Genomic DNA, 25261 nt, shown 5'->3' with positions numbered 1-25261 from the left:
TGCATATGTATATGCATGAGACAAAGCTATAAGAGAGATGCAATCTTTAAGCATTTCTTTCATGGTCAAATCATATTAAAGTATGACTTTTTCATATTTTATCTGATTTCTGTGCCTTCCCACGAAGCCACTCAATCACCTGAGTTCTGTGTTCATATCTGAAATCTATTTTAATCTCCATTTGCTGTCTGTGCACAACGTCCACACAATTCCCCCATCTGAGCGGTTATAGAAGCCTGAAAACAGGGGGAACCCAAACCATTTCCAGAATGGAATAAACACATTTCTTTCTGCATGAGTTTCAAAATCTTAAATGTTTGAGCAATGTAGGACATACAAGATTATTAAAAAGGACTCTGGGTGGGAAACTTTTAATAGAATTAATTCAACTTGTTAATTAAACAAAGAGGCCAGAAATAAAAAAGAGCAAAAAAGTAATTTAGTGATTTAGTGTATCCATCTCTCTTTAAAGTGCAAGAACAAATGATGTGAGCAATAATTTATAATGTTTATATACAGTATATACTGTATATATATATATATATATATATATATACATGTGTGTGTGTGTGTGTGTGTGTGTGTGTGTGTGTGTGTATGACCATTTAGGTTTTTGAAATGAATTGCCCAACAAATACTAATTCACAAGTACAACAAGTATGTGTCAACCAACCACCCATAATCGCCTGTGTTTCTAGTTTTAGTTGAGGTCTCCTGCTGACAAAGCACCTTAACATAGGTTCGTATTTTATTTCACAACCCTGTCACATGACTCCCCCATAATGCACTGCTTCTGTCACTTTAACGCAGACCTCTAAATTACTCCCTGCAGCTATATGGTATTCTTGGATTTCTATCCAAGGCTTGTTGTATTAAATCAAATAACACATATATTCCCTTTTTCCACAAATAATTAATGTAAACTTAATAAGTGTGTGCAAACCCTTCCTCTTCATCCGTAATTATCTTACAATAACGTTCTACTGATGATGAATTGCATGCCAAATTCAGACACTGGAAGGCCTAAATCCCATCAGGAACAGTAGCATTTGAGAGGTTAATAGACTTTATTTTGTGTGTGTGTGGGAGTGTTTGTGTTTCTGTGTGTGTCTGCGTTAAAAAGGCAAAGGGGCGACAGAGAGAGAGTGCTCTTGTGATCTCTTTAAAGGGCTTATCATCCCTCTCCCACACATAATCTCAGTGTTTTGAAAGAGGAGAGAGAGAGAGAAAGAAAAAAAAATGAGAGAAGGTAGAATATAAAGATTTCACATTTTCACAGCCACCAGTTAATGTGTAAAGATCACTTATTACTGCTTTAATTAAAGGGGTAGTTCACATCCCGTCCAAAAAAAAAAAAAATCTTTCATCATTTACTCACCCTAATTCTGTTCCAAACCCAAATGATTTTCTTTCCTCTGTGCAAAGGGTACATTTTTTAGGACTAGTTTGGAACAGACCCATTTATCCTCCCTTGGGGTGTTCATGAGAAATGTAGCGATGCCTAAATTATGAACAAATTGTTCTTTTTAATGAATTGGTTGATCCAGTTAAAACAAGAAAATCAATATGAATAATTAATTCACAAATCTGACGGATATGTTTTTGAGTTCAATTCACTGAAAATAATCAGTGAACTATGGTTTAAATTTCAGGGTGTTCCTTAAAGTCATTGCATGATTTTAAATATAGTACATATGGGTTAATCTTTATGTGATATTTCTTTGATATTTTTGTGATGCTATATCAATTTTAAAGCTTAAAAGTTCCAGCAAAATTGAATAAAAATTTATTTCATAGAAAAGAGCAACCCGTATAAAATACAGAATGTACTGTAAATGACTAACTATTACTTTAAATTATATAAATATGACCAACCCAACCTCATGGGATAATGTAAATATTTTACAAGGTGTCGATTTTGTATGTGAAAATGTTGGATTTTTAGAAAAATAAAGCATAAAAGTCCACCCATCACCCAACCCCTAAACAGAAAGTCTAAGATCTTAAAAAAGGACAAGAGGTCAGGTTCTTGTTGTGGGTGGTTGCCAGGGCGTTGCTATGAGACATATTGGGATGTGTGAAGTTAATCTATAGTTGCTTAGTTGCTCAGAAATGTAATAGAATGCCTTTTCTCAACAAGCCACATGATTCGAGGTACAAACAAAGAGTGTAGGATGAGTTACTGTATGTGTCATATTTTAAGCCTTAGGGTTAAGGCTTTTTAAAAAAAAGTACTTGAGATGCTTGACTTAGAAAATAACACTAATCACCTGCATTCATACACCTGTTAATCACAGCCACATAATAATTTTCTAGATTGAACACTTTAAAGATCAAATCAGTCCATACGAGCAGTGCTTTTTTTTCCAGTCACAATTGGCAATTCAATCACCGTCCAGTTAGAGGCAACAAAGAAGGTCTTCCTCATTTCTCATTGGACCTAATATCCACATACACATGTACGGTCGCTCACAGGACAGGCGTGTGGCGGCGGGCCCAGCTGTGAATGATTGATGTGGTGATTTTATGATTTAATCCAATTTAAACTCTCCACATCTCCAGGCCTGACAGTCAACACATTTACCATGCGGTAAATATAACAGTGCCCCTGGAGGAAGAGTGCATGAACAGATACACACCGTTATAAATCCGCACACACACACACTTACGAGACAGTAGAAAACGAATGATTCAAGGACAACCTGAGCCACATTTATATTCAGCCATTACATACATGACAGTTCACAAGAGAGCCCAATAAACATGCATGCATGTGTGTAATTGCGTTACTGTAGGTGAGGGCTTGAGTTTGTAACAGATTGGGGGGTGGGGGGTGGTGGGGTTGGACAAAGACCACATCAGTCTTTGTGGACTCCATTATTTATTGTGGCAGTTCCAGCTTTCTCGTGCCAGGCAAATATCAGAGTAGAATTCGAACAAGCTCAGGGGCATCAAGTGTGTGTGTGTGTGTGTGAGTGAGTGCAAAAGCAGGAAATGAGAAACAATAAATATAGACTCTTGAAAGATTTTTTTTCTATGACATGAACTTGTTAGTGCACATGCAACCTTGACTACAGGTGCTCTATCCTGACCATACATCACAGTCATGAAAAAGTCGTTCTGTGCCCTTAACATGAAATGAAATTCAGAATATTGATCATGTGTGTGTGTGTGTCTGTGTGTGTGGATAAAGGAGCTTGCATACACTTCACACTTCACTGATCGGCCCCGGCTAACAAGGGACCCCTGAGTACTCTTCCATGCTCTGCGCTGCTGATGGTGATTAATTATTAAGTATTACTGCTTTCCTACACCACCTCCAGACACAGCACCACTAATCCCCTTACCAGACACACTCATACTCAGTCAGGAGTCAAAAAAAAAAAAAAAGAAGACAAGATAATAGGTGGTCAAAGGGCTAGGAAAGATAATGGATAGCAATGGGAGAGAAGAAAAGAGCTATGTGCAGGAAACTTGAGGTTTTCACTTAAAATTAAGTCTGACATGACTTTACACGATGAAAGGTTCAGATGTCAGCAGGGCTCCCATTTCTACAGACTATTTCACTTGTTTTTGATGCTTAATAAACATTGCCGATTCAAATTATTTGAGCAAAAGCATTGTGAGATTTGAAGGCTGTTACTCTCACGTTGGCTACACAAGAATATAATGATATTTATAGGATGATTTTTATACTCACGAAAGAATTTTCTACGACTGAGATTTAATTGACTTCCATGAGATTTCCAGGCCTGGAAATCACCAATTTCCTATTCGCTGGGTTTCCATGACTGGGAAACCAGCCACTGGCACATCATGAATGGATAAATTAGTCAAATTAGCTATTTATGCAAGAGCCAAACTATCTCCCAATGCATGAACAACTATATACACATGAGCATGAATATTAGTTCACAACATGAATGATACTAAAAAAATAAATAAAAAATATATACAGTGTGTACAAGCCAGGCATTAGAAACACTGTTTTTCATTTCAGGGCAGAAACAGTATTTTTATATTCTGGCTCAGGCGATCCACTGCTTTATTTCTGAATGCTAAGTGGGTAAAAGAATATCAAGGAATGGTATATAAGAACGCTAACATTCTAGTAGAGTATAGGCTGTGCTAAAAAAGCTTCAACTGTAACAATGATACAAAATAAATAAGAACTGAAATTATTTAAAAACAAATGCAGTGACCTAAACATGTTATTTGTGCATTTAATTATGTAGGCCTAATGTGTGTGTGTGTGTGTGTGTGTGTGTAGGGGGGATATAGCACAATTGTTTTTGTTAAAATTCACTGGACTGTTTCTTATCACTTGTGCACATAAACAAAAAAAAGACTGAGACAAGTTGTGTCAAAAACACTGTGAGCCATGGGGCCATTGCAATTTGTATGTTAATTATCAGTTTCAATCAATACATTCTGGTTTACACAATATACAATTGAGAATACTATTGGCTGAACTGTTTCAGATTCCTGCTTTTCAGACCCTAGTTATCTCATAAGTATTCCCTTTTGAGTTTCAGAAGAGACATTCAGCGTCTCAAAAATCTGCTAAGTTATTGGAATGAAACATCAGAGATTTCAATACAAACTCAAATTTTCTCATCAAATGCTGGCCAAATTATCTAAGGTACGTCATCCATTTTAATACTAAATCTCTTTACTATTACAGTATGTTAACAATTGTCTCTCTTGTCTGTTTTTTTTTATTTTCCTTCCTCTGAGATGAAGTTTTAGATTAAATGAAAATTAACAGAAAGATTTCAGTTATTTTTCATTAAGTTTCCAGAGTTAAAAAAAAGCAGTTTCTGAGCAGATGTTATAATATAGTGATGCTCATAAAGCCTATTTGAATGAACCTCATGTGAAAACAATGAAATTGAAAGAGAAAAGGAGACAATTGCTTCTGAAATCATTTAAGGTATCAGGAATTATCAACAAGAAAGCCTCACAAGGGCAGAAAATCCAATAATGTTGAGCAGTACACTTTTAAAAATCATACTAGAATGTACAGATCATTGTCAGAGGCATTACTCACCAAATGATACTCCAGTGCCCAAACCAATTCAATTTCAAAAGGCCTATAACAGTATGTTACATTCTTAACACAATTCCCAATCCCCAATCAAATCTTAGCATAATAACGCAACTCCAAACAACATACTGAACATACAACATACATAATGATTTCTGTTACAGGAGGACATATTTGAATCTCATAGCTAAAAGATGTTGATAATAGACTGTGGTTGAGTTTAATGTGGATGCAGCTTCCTAAAATTGCCTCGCTCAAAAGTTACTACAGTTACAGCCTATCAATTTTAAAGTACATTGATTTACTTTATTTAATATATATATATATATATATATATATATATATATATATATATATATATACACTGTGCTTGATGAAACCACAGTGTGTGTGTTACAAACTTGCAGTTCATCAGGTAATCAGTGCCTGTCCCCACCCACTTAACCTTAAATGGGTCATGTAGTGCCATTTTCATACAAATTATGAATTTTGTGATATACTTTGTAATATACTTTGTAACATACTTTAATTAAAAATTGTCTTTAGTATTGCAAGAAAACACTAATTTTACCTGGTCAAAAACACCTCTGTTTTCAGCATGCATTTTCAGTGAGTATGCCTTTAAATGATAATGAGCTTCGCTTACCCCGCCCATCTGTTCTGCCGGACGTTTGACACAATGCACATGGAGTGTTGCCTTTACAATATTTGAGGGTATATTTTGGACAAAGAATGGCAACGGGACTCTCTGAGGACACATCTGTGCAACCGTATCAGTTTGAACTGGAGTCGGACCCAGAACAAGATGACGGCCCGAAGAAGTTCGACAATTAAGGTTTCTGAATAGTTGGTTAACATAATGTCATCTATCGTTTATATATATATATATACATATACAACTTGAAAAAGTGCATGTACCATTATATGACCCCTTTAAATTGTGCGTATTTAAACATGCAGTTGAATGGGCCTCCTCCTCTCACTGCTGATTCTTTGACTGTTTGAAATGATCCTGATGCCAATAATTGTAATGTAGCCAGAAGTTTAACAACAGTTGGAATGGAATGTGAATGCTGAGTCAGAGATTCGATGTCAGTTTTGCTAACACCTAATACGCTTAAAAGTACACTATTTAGGAATTCCGTTTTTGTCAAACAGCGACGTCTAGAGTCGATGTGGAGTACTTGTACCGACGTAAATAATGAGTGGAAATAAGGTGTAGCCCCTTTAAGATCTATGTGCACCGGGTTATTTCTGTTTAATGCCCATTCTTATCCTATTTTAAGTGAAAGCCTGACCGAGTGAGACTTTTGTCCGGTTTTCTCACACGGTCAGTTTCTTGTTTTCTTTTCCTTGACTCTTTCGAGGCTGCGGTCACGTGAAACGTAAAACGATACGTTCTCCAGGCATTCTCCAGGTCACATGACCTGGCCAAAGACCTGGTCCATCTTCTCCAAACTTACATAGGCGGTATTTCAAGAGGGCAACCCCGCTCGGAGCATTGATAGTGTCAAGCGCTCTATGTTGGCCTGAGGAATCATTTAAAATAACTCATATGCGTCAACTCTTTTGGCCCAAACTTACACGGTGTGCTTTTAATGATTTCGTTTTCACTCAACTGTAAAAGTGTGATTCGTGTGGCAAAAATATTTTCAGCCCGTCTCCTTAGCCTATGTCTTCGTCTTGCTCGGATTACTGCTGCCATTTCACCAGAAGGCATATGCCAGGAAACGTGCTTTCACCGGCTTTTTCTGTACATAACTCGGAATCTCGGAATTTATAATTAAGCGCAGTTTACGCTTCCCCAACCGTATCCTTATGTGACACTCCCAGTTTCCCCTTGACCATCCCATGAATGCATATGCATGACACGAAGAGGGGCATTTTGCCATTTATAGTTCCTAAAAAACAGGCAGTCTGCGCTTTCATCTCGGTACGTCCCTTTCGTACTTACCTCGCCATGGTTTTAAGTGCATTTTGCGAAACAAATACAACTGAAGTGGGCGCAAAAGCGTTAGTAGGCCTACATCTGTCCCGGAGGGGTCTGAGACCGCATTGGAAAAATAGGATTTTGTAAAAGATTGAATAATAAATGTAAGAGTCTGCACTATTTATAGGTCGCTAATGAGCAAATATGCCAAACTGACTATGTGAATTATTTTCTACAAAAGGTAAAATGTTCTTGCATTTAGGCACAAGATGTTCTTTGGATCATTCTCAAATCATGCTGGAGAACATGATCATCAGGTTTTACAAAATCTTCTGGAGTTCATGCCAGCTCAAGTGCTGCTGTCATTAAAGCAAAAGGAGGACAAATCAAACACTAAGACATTCTGCATGTCATTAATTTTTCAATTATAATTTTCCGTCAAATTGCTATTCTAATATAATTTGAAATGAAAAGTTTTGCGTTGAATTATCACTAGTGGTCTAAGACTTCAGAACCCCACCGTACAGTGTTTAAATGTGTCTTTTTCTCTGTTTTCCTCTGGGAAATTAGTATTCTAGCTCATTCCAAATCTTCGTCCTGACCAATGCTTTCAGAATTACCGTGACTGTCATTACGGGACTACTTTTCTAACTGATGACTAGGTTCCTGACTAACTTTCACTAATGTAAATGACTGCACCATCTCATTTACAAGGAGAGAACTGAAAACTGTTGAAAACTGTTGTCAGCCCTAGAATCCATTGCATGTGTCATAAGCTTATACTTCAAGGTTAAATGTCGAGAGAGAAGCAAAATTGAGGCCACCGTAAATCATTTGAATAAAATCGAGAAACTTTGAAGCCATAAACATCAGGTGTTGAACTTTACTGTCTGTCAAATCAATAATGAATAAATGAACATCTAGAGCAATTTTATGAGTAAAATCAGAGTAGAAAGTGCTGCAAAAGCCGAATACTCTCGTTGTACTGCAAACGCCCTGTTACCATCATATAATATGAGACTAAATTGAGTCTACACAAACACACACTCATAGGGATTCACACACTGCAGGTTTCAGTACTATTCTGAGGGAATCAGTGAGGATTCTGACAGTTTGACAGTCCTAAGGGAGAAAGAAAGTGACAGTAATAGAGAGGGAGAGAGCTAGAAGAAAAAAAACAAAACAAGGAAAGATTACATGTCAGACTTCATCAGCAACAGGAAAACTAGCAGTAAATGAGCTTGTGGGCAAGCATCAATGTGAGTTGACTTGCATATTCTGCGTACACAAATATACAAATAAATTAACTCATTGTACTTATTTATTTGTGTGCACATGTCATTTGTACGTCCTTCAAATTGAAATTCCCTACATGAGTTATGCAAATATGGGATGCGAAAGCTCTGATGCGTGACGCATCACCTCCACAGATGCACTCCAAATGGAAAGCACACCATCAAGGTCAGGAAACCACAATGGAAATCCCAAAAACCCAACAACTTCTCATCAACCCATGTCAATACATTCTCTTATCGAATTACTAATTGATTGCTATTCTTTTGAGACCCGATGAATCAGCATGGACAGCAGGTCAAAAAACATCAAGTGCTGACAAGAGCCCTCAACCTAAAGGATTCCAATAGAAGCCATTACCGACAAGACAATATAGAATGAGCTTATTGTTTCAATCATCTTGCAATCCACCCGAGTATTCTTTACTTGCTTCCTCATTCGCTGTGCTTGACTTTAATGGCCTGAGAGCTCAAACTGTTTTATAATGAGGGCTTTCCCACAGCATACTCTCCTCATTATGCACACATACACACACAGAGAGATAGTGAGAGGCTTCTTATTGATATTGTGCCCAGTAAAGTGGTCCCTGAGAAACTGGAAGGGGGGTCTCAAGAGTGTGTTTTATTCACTGGGAAAACAATACAACTATATTTCATACATGTAAACACTCACGCGCACAAAGGAAACCTATGAACTTCCAAAGTTAACCCCATCCAAGATTTTTGGCCATTTAATGGCAACGATTGGCTCTGCAAACATTCTCCAATAGCATTTAAAAGCGCAAACAGTATCAGAACTGCAATACAGATTTCAATTTGAGTGTGTTCTGCGATGCATGGTTTAAATTACATATGCCTGCTTCATCAGAATGCCACAGATGTGAATTTTAGCTTCCCACAGGTCAGGGGCATCAGTCATTGTTTTTGTCATTTTACTGATACGCGAGTTGACCTGCTGATGTTTCAAGGCAGAGAAGGTTCTGACAGATGTGTTGTAGTTCATTGAAAGAGGGAGCTGTTCTTTCAGCACCACTCACAGTCAAATGGCCACATCACATCAAAGTACTGTACATATTAACATATTGGTTCTTGTGCAGATTCTTCTTCACAGATTTTATCGACAAGTGGCTAACTAATGCCCCTGGCCATTCAGTATAAGCCCATGACAGAACATGCCTTGTTTATTAATAGGCCATCCAAACGCCGCTGGTGATGGCATGCTCTATAGCCAGATCTCTTTGGAAACTAAAAGTAGGGAAGTGTGTGTGGGTCCATCTTCAAACGCACCCTAGGCAAAAAGAGCTCCACCATGGGACTGTATGCATTCTTTATAACCACACATACTGACACAATAAACCCGGTCTGTGCCCCATGCCGCATTCAAACCTGAGTGACAGTTCCTTTAAGAGGAGTCAATGGTGTTGTCAAAGACAATTTTCCCTAGCATTTCATCTGTGTATTCCAGTTACTCATTTTCAAAAAATAACCTAAAGTAATCATTAGCATTAGGAGATTGGCTTGTTTATGCTGATAATGCATCAAACGGAGTTAGTCCACATGTCCGATTGAGAATTTTAACGGCTGCACGAGTTAAAAGAGGTCAATATGAGTTTATGAATATGCATCCATGACGAGCATAATGCACATGCCTTGGGTGTGTTCTCACATGACTCTTGGGTTGTAACAGCAACACTAGGCCAGCCAAAAGGGTTTTCACGCTATGCTTAACTGGGTTATGGACACTTTTAACCCTGGATTAAGTCTTAACTTTCACACTTATTTCCAAAGAGGGTTAGCAAGACTTTTAACCCTGGGTTATGAAGCCCCGCCTTAGGCTTTTGCAGTGCCAACACGTAATGCACTGGTATACAGTAAGAAATGATGCAGAAATAATACAGTGAGTTGTTTAGCAACATAACAAATTATAAACAAACAGAGCTTATCTCATTAAGTATGCATGAGCTTTGTGTCTCACAAACTTTCACGTTGTTTTTCCCCCTCAGAGAGACTAATGAAGAACTGTGACAAAACGCGTTAACAGGAGATAAGAATATTAAAGTATCGTTTTTGCTGTTTTATAAGGCTTAAGACAACCAGAGATAAATCTGGTTGCTAACCAGATTAAATAACCAGAATGAGGTAGAGCCTAATATTTCATTGGTGCGAAAAGTTCATACACGACAGGTCGTGTGCAGACAGGCCTAGGCCTATTTGTCCATTGCATGTGATTGATCTCATAAAAGTGTGAAACCAAGTAACCTACCCAGAGGTCACGGCAGTGATTGAGCGATGGAAAACCGTAAACAAGGTAACCCATCAGCAGGGTTTAAGTTAACCCAGGAAAAAAATGACCCTGGGTTTACAATTTCATGTGTGAAAAGCCCATGAGAGGTCTAATGTGTATCAGCCATGTCGGCACAGATTCTCATGCGCACGCTCTCTCGCTCACTCTCTTGCAGACTGTGATCAGACGCCACTGCAGTGTGTGTGAGAGAGTGAGTGTGTGTTTGTGCGAGAGAGAGAGAGAGAGAGAGAGAGAGAGAGAGAGAGAGAGAGAGAGAGAGAGAGAGAGAGAGAGAGAGAGAGAGAGAGATTGTGTAGGCCTATGTGTGTCTGTTCTGTCCGCAAACACTCTCGCAAACACCGCCTTTAAACAAGCCATTTCAAACGCTGCCCCACATCACGTTGCGTTTTCTACATTTATTTCGAGGCAATCCAAACTAAAACGAGATTATTTATCTATATGCATGCATATGCCTTTATGGTTTGCCACTAACCGCACAACTGGAATAAAATGTTAAACCTTAGTTTAGTCAGTAGCTATGAAAAAAACGAAAAATCAGTATTTTATGTGCGCGTGAAAAGACCGCGGCTCACATTGAGATTTTAACCGATTCACATTTGAAATTCTGCTTTGGGTATGGGAAAATGCAAAGAACAAATGTGTAGGTTATAGCCTACTTTACACACACACAAAAAGTAGCTAGAACTTGTAGAACAATTAAAATGTTTTTGTTTTGTTGTTTGCCATTATTTGAGGGTAGTTCTGCCCTCAATTCGAATGCTCTACTTAAATTTGTTTATAGGCTAATTATCATTCATCTAAATGAAGATTCTTAATAGAGTCGCATTACTGTAATACAGTAGCCTAAGATATACATCTTGTCCAGCCATTTAGAAAAATAAGTAAATTAAAAGCAGGGCAGCAAAAACTACTTTACTTTTATATAATTACAGCTATACACATAATCATGTTTTCACAGTTATACTTATAATAATGGAGGGAGGGGGGTCGATTGAATGCTGAATAGTCGTGAAATACCGTCACAATCACATCCTAATGATGCAAAACACGGCTTGCTGTCTTTCACGAAACATTATTTTCCATTTATCTTTTAAATTAAGTCAAAACATGATCCGGATGTATAGTTGACAGGTTTCATTCTACAATTTAAGCTCAATGAAATTGAACTATTATTTAAGCGTAAAACTCAAAATGCACATGATTCGATTTGTTCTAAAGGTTAGATTAGGCATTTTCACGAGCAAATCAACTAGCCACCCCCGCATCACCATGAAACCTCTCCACTTCAAACTTCGCATGGGTAACTAAAACAGAGCGCGAGCTTACCGTCAGCCAACGTCCAAAAAATTGATCCGCGGTCAGTCAATAAAACACTTGTAAACGGAATGAACGCGCATCACGATGAATGAGGAAGCTGACCAAATCATCCATCCGAACAGAGAAATTCACCAGCTGATAGTTTATTCCAATATAGACGCTGCCTTAAGGAGAATATTTAGGATTTCCAGAGGTCTCTATGACTTCATAACGCATTAAGAACTCAAAGGTGCTGAAGAGGGACCCATGACCGCGCGCCCTCGACCAGCGGACAGTCGGTCACTCCTGCGCATTCCGTGGCGCGCCGTGCGCTTGTCGGTCAGAGGGATGATCCCAGCAGGCACACAACGTCATATGACGTTGATATTTGGTTTAATTTTGGTTGCGACGTCGGTGACCAAAATCCAACATCAACTCAACGTCTATGGCCAATGTTAAGTTGACGTCAAATAATGACGTCAGCTGACGTTGTTATTTTGTTGTTTTTAGGTTGTGTTGTTATGTTACCAAAATCCAACGTCTTTTTGACGTCATAATGGTAACGTCCACACAACGTCCAAATTCCAACATCATTAGACGTTGATATTTTGTTTGTTTTAGGTTGTGGTATTAACTAACCAAAATACAACGTCATGCCAACGTCTCCTGACAACGTCATATTTACGTCAAAAACTGACATTTAGTCGTGAGGTATGGTGACCAAAACCCAACATGTTCTTAACGTGATAATGCATCGTCCACACAACGTCAAATTCTAACATCATTAGACGTTGATATTTTGTTGGTTTCAGGTTGTGGTATTAATTTACCAAAATACAACGTCAAGCCAACGTCTCCTGAGAACGTCATATTTACGTCAAAAACTGACATTTAGTCGTGAGGTATGGTGACCAAAACCCAACATGTTCTTAACGTCATAATGGTAACGTCCACATAACGTCAAATTTTAACATCATTAGACGTTGATATTTTGTTGGTTTCAGGTTGTGGTATTAACTTACCAAAATACAACGTCATGCCAACGTCTCCTGACAACGTCATATTTACGTCAAAAACTGACATTTAGTCGTGAGGTATGGTGACCAAAACCCAACATGTTCTTAACGTGATAATGCATCGTCCACACAACGTCAAATTTTAACATCATTAGACGTTGATATTTTGTTGGTGTTAGGTTGTGGTATTAACTAACCAAAATACAACGTCAAGCCAACGTCTCCTGAGAACATCATATTTACGTCAAAAACTGACATTTAGTCGTGAGGTATGGTGACCAAAACCCAACATGTTCTTAACTTGATAATGCATCGTCCACACAACGTCAAATTTTAACATCATTAGACGTTGATATTTTGTTGGTTTCAGGTTGTGGTATTAACTTACCAAAATACAACGTCAAGCCAACGTCTCCTGAGAACGTCATATTTACGTCAAAAACTGACATTTAGTCGTGAGGTATGGTGACCAAAACCCAACATGTTCTTAACGTCATAATGGTAACGTCCACACAACGTCAAATTCTAACATCATTAGACGTTGATATTTTGTTGGTTTCAGGTTGTGGTATTAACTTACCAAAATACAACGTCAAGCCAACGTCTCCTGAGAACGTCATATTTACGTCAAAAACTGACATTTAGTCGTGACGTATGGTGACCAAAACCCAACATGTTCTTAACGTCATAATGGTAACGTCCACACAACGTCAAATTTTAACATCATTAGACGTTGATATTTTGTTGGTTTCAGGTTGTGGTATTAACTAACCAAAATACAATGTCATGCCAACGTCTCCTAACAAAGTCATATTTATGTCAAAAACTGACATTTAGTCGTGAGGTATGGTGACCAAAACCCAACATGTTCTTAACGTGATAATGCATCGTCCACACAACGTCAAATTCTAACATCATTAGACGTTGATATTTTGTTGGTTTCAGGTTGTGGTATTAACTAACCAAACTACAACGTCAAGCCAACGTCTCCTGAGAACGTCATATTTACGTCAAAAACTGACATTTAGTCGTGACGTATGGTGACCAAAACCCAACATGTTCTTAACGTCATAATGGTAACGTCCACACAACGTCAAATTTTAACATCATTAGACGTTGATATTTTGTTGGTTTCAGGCTGTGGTGTTAACTAACCAAAATACAATGTCATGCCAACGTCTCCTAACAAAGTCATATTTATGTCAAAAACTGACATTTAGTCGTGAGGTATGGTGACCAAAACCCAACATGTTCTTAACGTCATAATGGTAACGTCCACACAACGTCAAATTTTAACATCATTAGACGTTGATATTTTGTTGGTTTCAGGTTGTGGTATTAACTAACCAAAATACAATGTCATGCCAACGTCTCCTAACAAAGTCATATTTATGTCAAAAACTGACATTTAGTCGTGAGGTATGGTGACCAAAACCCAACATGTTCTTAACGTCATAATAGTAACGTCCACACAACGTCAAATTTTAACAGACGTTGATATTTTATTGGTTTCAGGTTGTGGTATTAACTAACCAAACTACAACGTCAAGCCAACGTCTCCTGAGAACGTCATATTTACGTCAAAAACTGACATTTAGTCGTGACGTATGGTGACCAAAACCCAACATGTTCTTAACGTCATAATGGTAACGTCCACACAACGTCAAATTTTAACATCATTAGACGTTGATATTTTGTTGGTTTCAGGCTGTGGTATTAACTAACCAAAATACAATGTCATGCCAACGTCTCCTAACAAAGTCATATTTATGTCAAAAACTGACATTTAGTCGTGAGGTATGGTGACCAAAACCCAACATGTTCTTAACGTCATAATGGTAACGTCCACACAACGTCAAATTTTAACATCATTAGACGTTGATATTTTGTTGGTTTCAGGTTGTGGTATTAACTAACCAAAATACAATGTCATGCCAACGTCTCCTAACAAAGTCATATTTATGTCAAAAACTGACATTTAGTCGTGAGGTATGGTGACCAAAACCCAACATGTTCTTAACGTCATAATAGTAACGTCCACACAACGTCAAATTTTAACAGACGTTGATATTTTATTGGTTTCAGGTTGTGGTATTAACTAACCAAACTACAACGTCAAGCCAACGTCTCCTGAGAACGTCATATTTACGTCAAAAACTGACATTTAGTCGTGACGTATGGTGACCAAAACCCAACATGTTCTTAACGTCATAATGGTAACGTCCACACAACGTCAAATTTTAACATCATTAGACGTTGATATTTTGTTGGTTTCAGGCTGTGGTATTAACTAACCAAAATACAATGTCATGCCAACGTCTCCTAACAAAGTCATATTTATGTCAAAAACTGACATTTAGTCGTGAGGTATGGTGACCAAAACCCAACATGTTCTTAACGTCATAATGGTAACGTCCACACAACGTCAAATTTTAACATCATTAGACGTTGATATTTTGTTGGTTTCAGGTTGTGGTATTAACTAACCAAAATACAATGTCATGCCAACGTCTCCTAACAAAGTCATATTTATGTCAAAAACTGACATTTAGTCGTGAGGTATGGTGACCAAAACCCAACATGTTCTTAACGTCATAATGGTAACGTCCACACAACGTCAAATTTTAACATCATTAGACGTTGATATTTTGTTGGTTTCAGGTTGTGGTATTAACTAACCAAAATACAATGTCATGCCAACGTCTCCTAACAAAGTCATATTTATGTCAAAAACTGACATTTAGTCGTGAGGTATGGTGACCAAAACCCAACATGTTCTTAACGTCATAATGGTAACGTCCACACAACGTCAAATTTTAACATCATTAGACGTTGATATTTTGTTGGTTTCAGGCTGTGGTATTAACTAACCAAAATACAATGTCATGCCAACGTCTCCTAACAAAGTCATATTTATGTCAAAAACTGACATTTAGTCGTGAGGTATGGTGACCAAAACCCAACATGTTCTTAACGTCATAATAGTAACGTCCACACAACGTCAAATTTTAACAGACGTTGATATTTTATTGGTTTCAGGTTGTGGTATTAACTAACCAAAATACAACGTTAAGCCAACGTCTCCTGAGAACGTCATATTTACGTCAAAAACTGACATTTAGTCGTGAGGTATGGTGACCAAAACCCAACATGTTCTTAACGTGATAATGCATCGTCCACACAACGTCAAATTCTAACATCATTAGACGTTGATATTTTGTTGGTTTCAGGTTGTGGTATTAACTAACCAAACTACAACGTCAAGCCAACGTCTCCTGAGAACGTCATATTTACGTCAAAAACTGACATTTAGTCGTGAGGTATGGTGACCAAAACCCAACATGTTCTTAACGTGATAATGCATCGTCCACACAACGTCAAATTCTAACATCATTAGACGTTGATATTTTGTTAGTTTCAGGTTGTGGTATTTACTAACCAAAATACAACATCAAGCCAACGTCTCAACACAACGTCCTATGACAAACATTTATTTGTGATGTGTGGTGACCAAACCCCAACATCATGTTGACGTCATAATGTTGATGTCCGCACAATGTCAAATTCTGAAAACATTAGATGTTGTTATTTTATTGGTTTTAGGTTGTGGTATTAACTAACCAAAATACAACGTCAAGCCAACATCTTGAGACAATGTCATATTTACGTCAAACATTGACATTTAATCGTTAGGTATGGTGACCTTAAAAATCTTAAAAATCTCCTTAACGTCATAATGATAACTTCAACACAATGTCAAATTCTAACATCATTAGACGTTGAACTTTTGTTATTTTTAGGTTGTGTTGTAAAGTAACTAAAATCCAACGTTGAGCCAATGTTTCAAACCAATATCACATTGACGTCAAATACTGACATTTAGTGGTGAGGTATGGTGACCAAAATCAAACGCCATCTTGATGTCATTATGGTAACGTCCATATAACGTCAATTCTAACATCATTAGACGTTAATATTTTGTTGGTTTTAGGTTGTGATTTAACTAACCAAAATACAATATCAAACCAACATCTCCAGACAATGTCATATTTAAGTCAAACATTGACATTTAGTCGTTATGTATGGTGACCACAACCTAACATCTCCTTAACGTCATAACATCCACACAATGTCAAATTCTAACATCATTAGACGTTGATCTTTTATTATTTTAAGGTTGTGTTGTAAAGTAACTAAAATCCAATGTTGAGCCAACGTCTCAAACCAACATCATATTGTTGTCAAATACTGACATTTAGTCATGAGGTATAGTGACCAAAAATCCACGTCTCTTCAACGTCATTATGGTAACGTCCATATAACGTTAAATTCTAACATCATTAGACGTTGTTCTTTTGTTATTTTTAGGTTGAGTTGTAAAGTAACTAAAATCCAACATTGAGCCAACGTTTCAAGCTAACGTCATAATGATGTCAAATACTATGTTTTGTTGGGTCACAATCTCACTTCTAAATTGTCATGAGGTACAGTATGGTGGTCTAAACCCAGCAATGTCACTATGTTAACATCTAGACAACACAACATTCCATTATTAGATGTTTTTGTTTTGTTGACTGCACATCATGGTTAGCCTACTAAACAAAACACAAATGTCAGCATGCTAATGTACATATACATCTTAAATAGGATACATCAACATTACACATATTTGGTATGATTTCAGTTGTGTTCTTGGGTAAGAGAAATTCAATGTCTAAAATACACTAACTTCATACTTATGAATAATTCAGACTGAAGTCTTTGTGACCTAAACGTCAAACTTACTGTAAGCATTGCTCTTTATTGGTGATAGTTTGGATTATCCATAGATTTTCTTGTTCATGCAAGTGTAATAGATCAAGTTGACCCAGTGTGTTCCCTGTCAGAAGAACAAGCTCTTCACCAGGAGTGTGCTGATCTAAAAATGAATGAAGTACTACCTGGAAGCATGCAACTGAAAGACTGAAGGTGTGCCCAACACACATTGGTTTGGGATTTATTAATGGTTTATTCTTATGTCTACAATAATGAATCATAAACCACCCTGTGTTATTTTGCATATTTACAAAAAAAATCAGCTGGGTTGATGCTCAAAATTATGTTGTTTGCAGGTGTATACAGTACACTTTATTCAATTTGGAGAAGCACATTCCCGGCAAGATTTACATTCTCACAAGAGGGAAAGACTTTATGGTTCAAAATTGGATGATCTACATTATGGAACAGCAAATAAGTTGTGCATTTGGGTAATCAAAATCTCGGTAACACTTTACAATAAGGTTCATTAGTAACTACATTAGTTAACATTAACTAAGAATAAAAAATACTTCTTCAGCATTTGTTAATCTTTGTTAATGTTAATTTCAACATTTACTAATATTTTATTAAAATCTTGTTAACATTAGTTAGTGCACTGTGAACTAACATGAACAAGCAATGAACAACTGGATTTAAATGTATTGCTCATGGTTAGTTCATGTTAGTTAATACATTAACTAATAAATGAACCTTATTGTAAAGTGTTTCCAAAATCTCCAAAGTCACAATACAGCAGTTTATTGGAGACTAATGAATTCAGAATTCAGGCAGTGACAGGGTAACAGTATGAGTAATCATCTGTATAGCATATGTCCAACAACCTGACAGTTTTATCTTTTTAATTAGGGCTACTTATCAGGTGAGTTGGACCTCATGGACCTGAAATTTTAGTTATAGCGTATATAACAAATATGGCCTTCATTTGGATTCCATGAGAAACAGACATTGCACCCAATTTCTTTATCAAGTTGTGCTTAACAGTGCAGCTGTCAGACAAACGCAGTAGTTATTTTTAATAATGATAATAATATGAATAACAATAATAATAAAATCAATTTAGCCTATTGAAGTGTGCAACAGTTTTTAGAATGTTGCAGGTAACCCAAGAAATTTTAAATGAATCCCTAACCAATCACAGTTAGGCATCAATTTGAAATTAATTCCTAACCAATCACAGTTAGGCATCAATTTCCTCCGCTCTACCCGATCTTGTGGGAAAGACGAAGACCTCTCACCCGTTCCACTCCACTCCAGCAGCCATTATACTGTCTGCGCGGGCACTGGCCTGCACAACTTTCAACATCTGGATATACCTGCTGTGGAAGGTGAGTGAACAGAGGTAACGAAAATATAAATAAATATTGGTGTTTATTAGTTTTATTTTATTATATGTGGACTGGGCTGCGCGAGAATTTCTACCTGGCCTACTATTTAACTACCAAAGTAACAGTTACCTAGTTGATGTAGTTAAAAGTGACTTTTATATAATAACTACTAGTACAAGTAGTGATATAGGAATGATCCCTCAGCGCACATTTGTCAGACTGAAATGCACGTGCGCCGGCTGTCCGGTTCGCTGGGGGTATGGCCGCTGTTGTTGGAGGAGTCGGGAAACGACTAGCATGTGAATGCATTAATTTATATTAATTTTACAGAGCCCTTCACATGACACGCAAAATATATAACTTACACAGTATATATTTTTTTACATAGTGGCTATAACGTTACTTGTCCTTATTTGTCGTGGATTCTAGATCACTATTGTAAAATGTGCTTGTGGGACGTCAATGTAAGTTATAAGGATTTTCGACAGCCAATTTTAAAATACAAAGAAATAAGCTTAATAATGATATGATTAAATGTTTATTTATCTAGATGAATTGGCAGTAGCCTTAAAAAATGTCATGTGGTCCGAATGTGATTTATTTTATTTTATTTCCTGCTTAACCATTTTATTTTTGGTAACACTTTACAATACGGGTGCACTTAAGCATTAATTCATACTACTTAACTAATGCACAGATAATCACGAGTCAATGTATGACACAATTATACTGCATCTGCAACTAATAACGTCTATATTAATATTTTAAGTAATATATTAATTAATTGATTAAATGTGCCATAATGTATTAATTCATGAATAATATATTTTATTAACAGTGTAAATAAATGTGTAAATTACCACAATGTGTCAAAGCTATGTACTTCAGTTGTTGGCTTTAATTAATCATTAGCTTATGATTTGCAAGGGTATCATTATTTAAATATTACTAATTGTTAAGTAATATGTCATAGTACAATAATGTGGAAGTCAAAACCAAAATGACATAGCCTATTGCAATTAGTTAATAGTCAATACATTACATATGACATACATTAACTCATGATTATCTGTGCAATGTGCATTGTTACCACAGTTCTCCGAAATTAAAGATTGTAAAGAAGTTTTTGTAAATAATGATCTCATGTTTTTGTTTTATAAGGGCAGGCATCAACAGTTGAGGAAATGTCCTTGATAAATCTCTCAACTGCCTGGAGGAAAAGCAGATACCGGTAAGGACATACAGTCATATATAATGCAATTTTTATAATGTGCAGTGTTTCAATCCCCGTGCGACTTGCAACCGTCATGGGGATACACTGTTAACCTTTTTTGTGTTTAAACTAAAATACTGTTCCTCTAATTTCAGATTAATAGCTTGTCCAATGATGGAGAAATACATTTAAAGGACAATGGGAAAAGGATCATGGAGAAGTAAGTTTTTATATTAGCAGTTCTTGGCAGAATCATGTGTTATTTTATCTGGATGTTGTCACTGACAAGTTGATGAAGTTGACTATCCATCCGTCTGTCTGTTTAATTAGAGATGTGTGTGATGACAAATTTTAAAGTCATTTAAACAGAGGTTTAGTAATCGACTAGGCTTGCTACGATAGTCGGTGTTGAGGCAGGCATAGTTCGGACACTCGTAATGGAGGTCGTAAGATATTGCATTTCAGGAGTCAGTTATCTTGATAATCACGTCAAAACAGCCGGTACACGGCACGACTGTCCTGCACAAATCTTATTTAATATTAATTTCTGTCACTGCTGTGAACTGACCACTGCATAGAATATGAAAAATATGAATATCTTCGTGAATCAGCTGTCAACAACAGGCCTAAACCAGCCATGGTACCAGCACAAAAACACAATCATTAAAATATCGAGACATATTTTTGTCAATATTGCGCACCCCTAATGTAAGGTATTTTTTATTTTTTTTATTTCTTCAGGTCTTAACAATCCTTAAATTTGCCTTTTAAAAAAGTGTGCATAAACCCTACTGGTGAAAAACAGGCAGACTCCCCGAATTTTTTAAACATTTTTTTAAATTATCGGGAAATGCTCGGCTTGGCTCGTAATTCCTCTCACACGTTGCGAACATGTGAGCACCATCGATATCCATGCGATCATCGGCGAGCGCGTAAATCTTGAGCCGAACAAGAGTCGACACACAGATCAGCAACATGAGTCAGTTTCTTTCATCACAAGAGTGAGGAGCTGACTGACAAGGTGACTGCGGAATAATGTGTCACAGCGAAATGTAAAAGCGCCTATTTAAGTGAATTTATCATTGCACTGTTTTGTTGTTGTGTAATTTAAAAATGAAACTAACATGTGCACGGCCACACGTGTCAACGTGCACGGACTGAGCAGAACAGAAATGTACAGAACTCCCTTTGACATGTGTGGCCGTGCATTTGTTTTCAAATTAGCACCAATTCACCTTTGGCTAAGCCCCGCCCCCCTAAGTTACTGTTGTTACATCTGTCAAACTTCATCTGCACTCTGCATGGCTTATGCTGTAACAGCTCTTCCTGCTGAAATGTTATCAAACTTTTATAAAGCAGCAAATAAAGTGTCCGATAAAAGTAGGCAAAAGGGGCTGCAATATGCGTTCGAAGGCTATATTCAAGACATACAGGTGAAACGCAAGAAACAACAAGGCATCCAAATACGTTTACGTTTGCCTTTAAATTAGCTTTTTAAAAGCCCCGCCAGTGATACCGGTATTGCCGGTGTTGTCCACACGTTGATTAGCCGGTGGGAAAATATCCTCGCCGTCTCATACCTATAACTGACTAGTCTAAAATTAACAAACCCCTGCAGTTAAAATAGGAACACTGTGTACATCTGATTCAATTAAAACACTCAATTTACCATTCCAATATGCAATATCCAAATGTGATATTAAATATTTAGATTTTTCTATATGTTTAAATCCTTCCTGACCCTTGGAATCAACACCAGGCCGACAGTGGAACCAGTGTGACATCTAGATATGACAAACTATATATATTGACGATCATGTGTCCCCAGTGAAGCTGACTTTTAATTTTACGGGCGGCCCTGAGCACACAGCGCTCCTATTCTTCGTCTTCATTAGTTTATGCTCTCTGTTTAACAGTTTTGTCTAATACGTTACTGGATATAACCTGTTGTTGGATAGAACAAAGAAATTAAACTGTATAAGAAAAAGTATTATAGTTTTTGCTTTTATATTATTAGTAACAAACAGGCAAACACTATTAATAGTTTCTCATATTCAGCAAATATACGCATTTATATAATTTAAACAAATCTTTGAATATTAAAAAAAAAACATTTAATTTCACAATCCTTGCAGACTTTGTCGAATCCAGCTGTCAGATATTCTGAAGTGTACATAGACGTTCAATCCCGGTCAGTCCGTGTGAATAAGTTCAGCTTCACTGGGGACACATGATCGACAAACTTTAAACCTTTGATTTCAAACTATGCTGGCGCTATATTCAGTTGCCCTCTGCCATATTAATGTCATTTACACTGTGTGCTAAATGTAAAATGAGTGTCACGTTGTCTTTATTTGAAAAAAAAAAAATGTGGTTCCTAGTGCGCACAAACTTACTGAGTGCCAGGTTGATTGCATTATCTTTTTATTCATATTTTTTTCAAACAATTTCTTTATATGTGAAAAATACTGTAATAGCATATAATTACAGAATCAAGAAGTTACAATCTAAAATAAGGATGTTAAGGATGTTTAATTTATAGATGTTTTTAATTCATTTGCAGATTATTTATTTAAATATCAATTCATATCAGACATGTATCGTTCGTTGCCAGTCTTAATTTTCTTGATAGTGCAAGTGCATCTCAAAATTGGTAAGATCACGATTATGATCATGTATCGTGATTGTTTCTTATAAGATTGTGATATGAAATTTTGGTAAGAATGCCCACACCTACTCTAACTGTTGTTTTTACATTCAATCTGATGTCTTTTAAATGTTCATTTAGCTTAAGATTAACATTTTTGCTTGGAATGTCTGATCGCCATTTGTGAACAGCATCAAAAGAAATATCTCTCTTTTGATGAGTACAGCATGTACATGCAAGAATGTTACATGTGTATGGCCCTTAAAGCTAGGGTAGAATTTTTTTTCCAAAAACTTGTTGAAAGTGTGTTCCTATCCTGGTAGCTACTGTATATACATATATAGGATGTCCTACCTGTTTGTCAATATATATATTTGCATACCTCTACGCAACTTGTTTGCAAAGTGAAACGTCATCAACGTGTTCAATATATGCATAGAAATTGAGAATAGAAGCCAAACATTAGCGATTTCTCTTGAACCAACATTTGAAAAGGGTTTTATTTAAAAAAAAAAAAATAATAATTATGAAATTGTATTTTTGCTAAATGTTTTTTTTTTAACCTTTTTTTTTCATTATTCACATTCATTATTATTGTAATGTCTCACCAGTGAATGAGACACGAGTTAATCTAAAAGCATTGCACTCTCTTCCACCAACTCTTTGGTTATTTGGCTTTTGAGATGCTCTGAATCATATCGATTGCTTTCCAAGCTAGCTTGCTATTGCTAGCCCCTCTGAAATGTCCTACCCTAGCTTTAAGAATGTTTGGAATTCAATGTTTTAATGCTTAATGTAGTGCATCATATCTTATATTCCCTATAAATTGTATTTTTCAAATATTTCTTACAGAGTGTCTAGAGGACTTCAAAGGAGACGGAGGCAAACATTGGAGCGGCTGTCGCCGTATGTTTAAAATATGCCCCAGACAGGCAGGGGCGGAGGTTGCAGGAAAAAAAAATTGTACGATTTTAGAATAAGGATAATAATGTTAAGTATAAATGGTTGAAAACCTTCTGTTAAAATAATGTAAAAAAAAAAAAAAGAATAAAATAAAAGGTTATTTTATAATCCATTTAATTTCTTTGTCATTTATCTAATAAACATCATTTGTGGATTACAGTTACTTTTCTGTTTGCTCTTGTCTTAAGCTAAATACTTTTGGGTTGTCTTGCATTGGATCTAGACCTCTGTTCGAACCTTGTTGTTACATGAAGTTTCTTTTGATGAAACTTCATGTAGTTTTATGTCATGCCAACAAAATTACCATATATTTCTTTAAAGTTGGAATTTGACAGCTTAATGTTGTGTTTTGACAGATATCTGACATCAAAAATTCATTGTCTGTCCACGGTTGGACGTCAGCCCAACATGTGAGTTTGATGTTTAGCTTAACATTGGGGTCTGACACTTAAAACTGATTCATTTTAAACCAAAAGGCAATGTCCAACGTTGGAGGTTTACCCAACACCGGGTTGACGTAACTCAACGTCAGACTGACGTTTATCTTCAATGTTGGACAGACGTTGCAATTTGGTTGAAAATGGAAATCGGGTTGATGTAAAAACCCAATGTCAGACTGACGTCAACATCCAATGTTGGACAGACGTTGCATTTTGGTTGAAAATGAAAATCGGGTTGACTTCATAACCCAACGTCAGTCTGTCGTCAATATCCAAAGTTGGACAGACGTTGCATTTTAATTGGATATGAAAATCGGGTTGACGTCATAACCCGACGTCAGTCTGTCGTCAACATCCAAAGTTGGACAGATGTTGCATTTTGGTTGGAAATGAAAATCAGGTTGACGTCATAACCCAACGTCAGTCTGTCGTCAATATCCAACGTTGGACAGACGTTGCATTTTAATTGGATATGAAAATCGGGTTGACGTCATAACCCGACGTCATAACCCAACGTCAGTCTGTCGTCAATATCCAACGTTGGACAGACGTTGCATTTTGATTGGATATGAAAATCGGGTTGACGTCATAACCCAACGTCATAACCCGACGTCAGTCTGTCGTCAACATCCAACGTTGGACAGATGTTGCATTTTGGTTGGAAATGAAAATCAGGTTGACGTCATAACCCAACGTCAGTCTGTCGTCAATATCCAACGTTGGACAGACGTTGCATTTTAATTGGATATGAAAATCGGGTTGACGTCATAACCCAACGTCATAACCCAACGTCAGTCTGTCGTCAATATCCAACGTTGGACAGACGTTGCATTTTGATTGGATATGAAAATCGGGTTGACGTCATAACCCAACGTCATAACCCAACGTCAGTCTGTCGTCAATATCCAACGTTGGACAGACGTTGCATTTTGATTGGATATGAAAATCGGGTTGACGTCATAACCCGAC

The 25261-nt window shown here is 36.9% G+C and overlaps 1 protein-coding gene and 1 long non-coding RNA gene across 3 annotated transcripts in view; one reads left to right on the top strand and one right to left on the bottom strand.

Annotated features, from left to right (window-relative positions):
• Positions 1-12200, bottom strand: part of il1rapl1a (interleukin 1 receptor accessory protein-like 1a) — a 96423-nt gene extending 84223 nt beyond the window's left edge. For both annotated transcript variants that reach the window (XM_039655854.2, XM_039655855.2), the window contains exon 1: positions 11901-12200. The gene's annotated coding sequence lies outside the window, so the exon portion shown is untranslated. The remainder of the gene's footprint in view (positions 1-11900) is intronic.
• A 6742-nt stretch (positions 12201-18942) lies between these two features.
• LOC120492161 (uncharacterized) lies at positions 18943-23937 on the top strand. Its single transcript, XR_005625405.2, has 4 exons — positions 18943-19029; positions 20191-20260; positions 20398-20462; positions 23742-23937. It is a non-coding gene; the product is annotated as an uncharacterized LOC120492161 (long non-coding RNA).
• Positions 23938-25261: the final 1324 nt, after the last annotated feature.

The sequence above is a fragment of the Pimephales promelas genome, chromosome 7, assembly GCF_988280905.1.
Source record: "Pimephales promelas chromosome 7, fPimPro1.hap1.1, whole genome shotgun sequence".
NCBI classification, from domain to species: domain Eukaryota; kingdom Metazoa; phylum Chordata; class Actinopteri; order Cypriniformes; family Leuciscidae; genus Pimephales; species Pimephales promelas.
The sequence above is the reverse complement of the archived record's forward strand: the minus strand, read 5'-3'. Positions and strand labels throughout refer to the sequence as shown.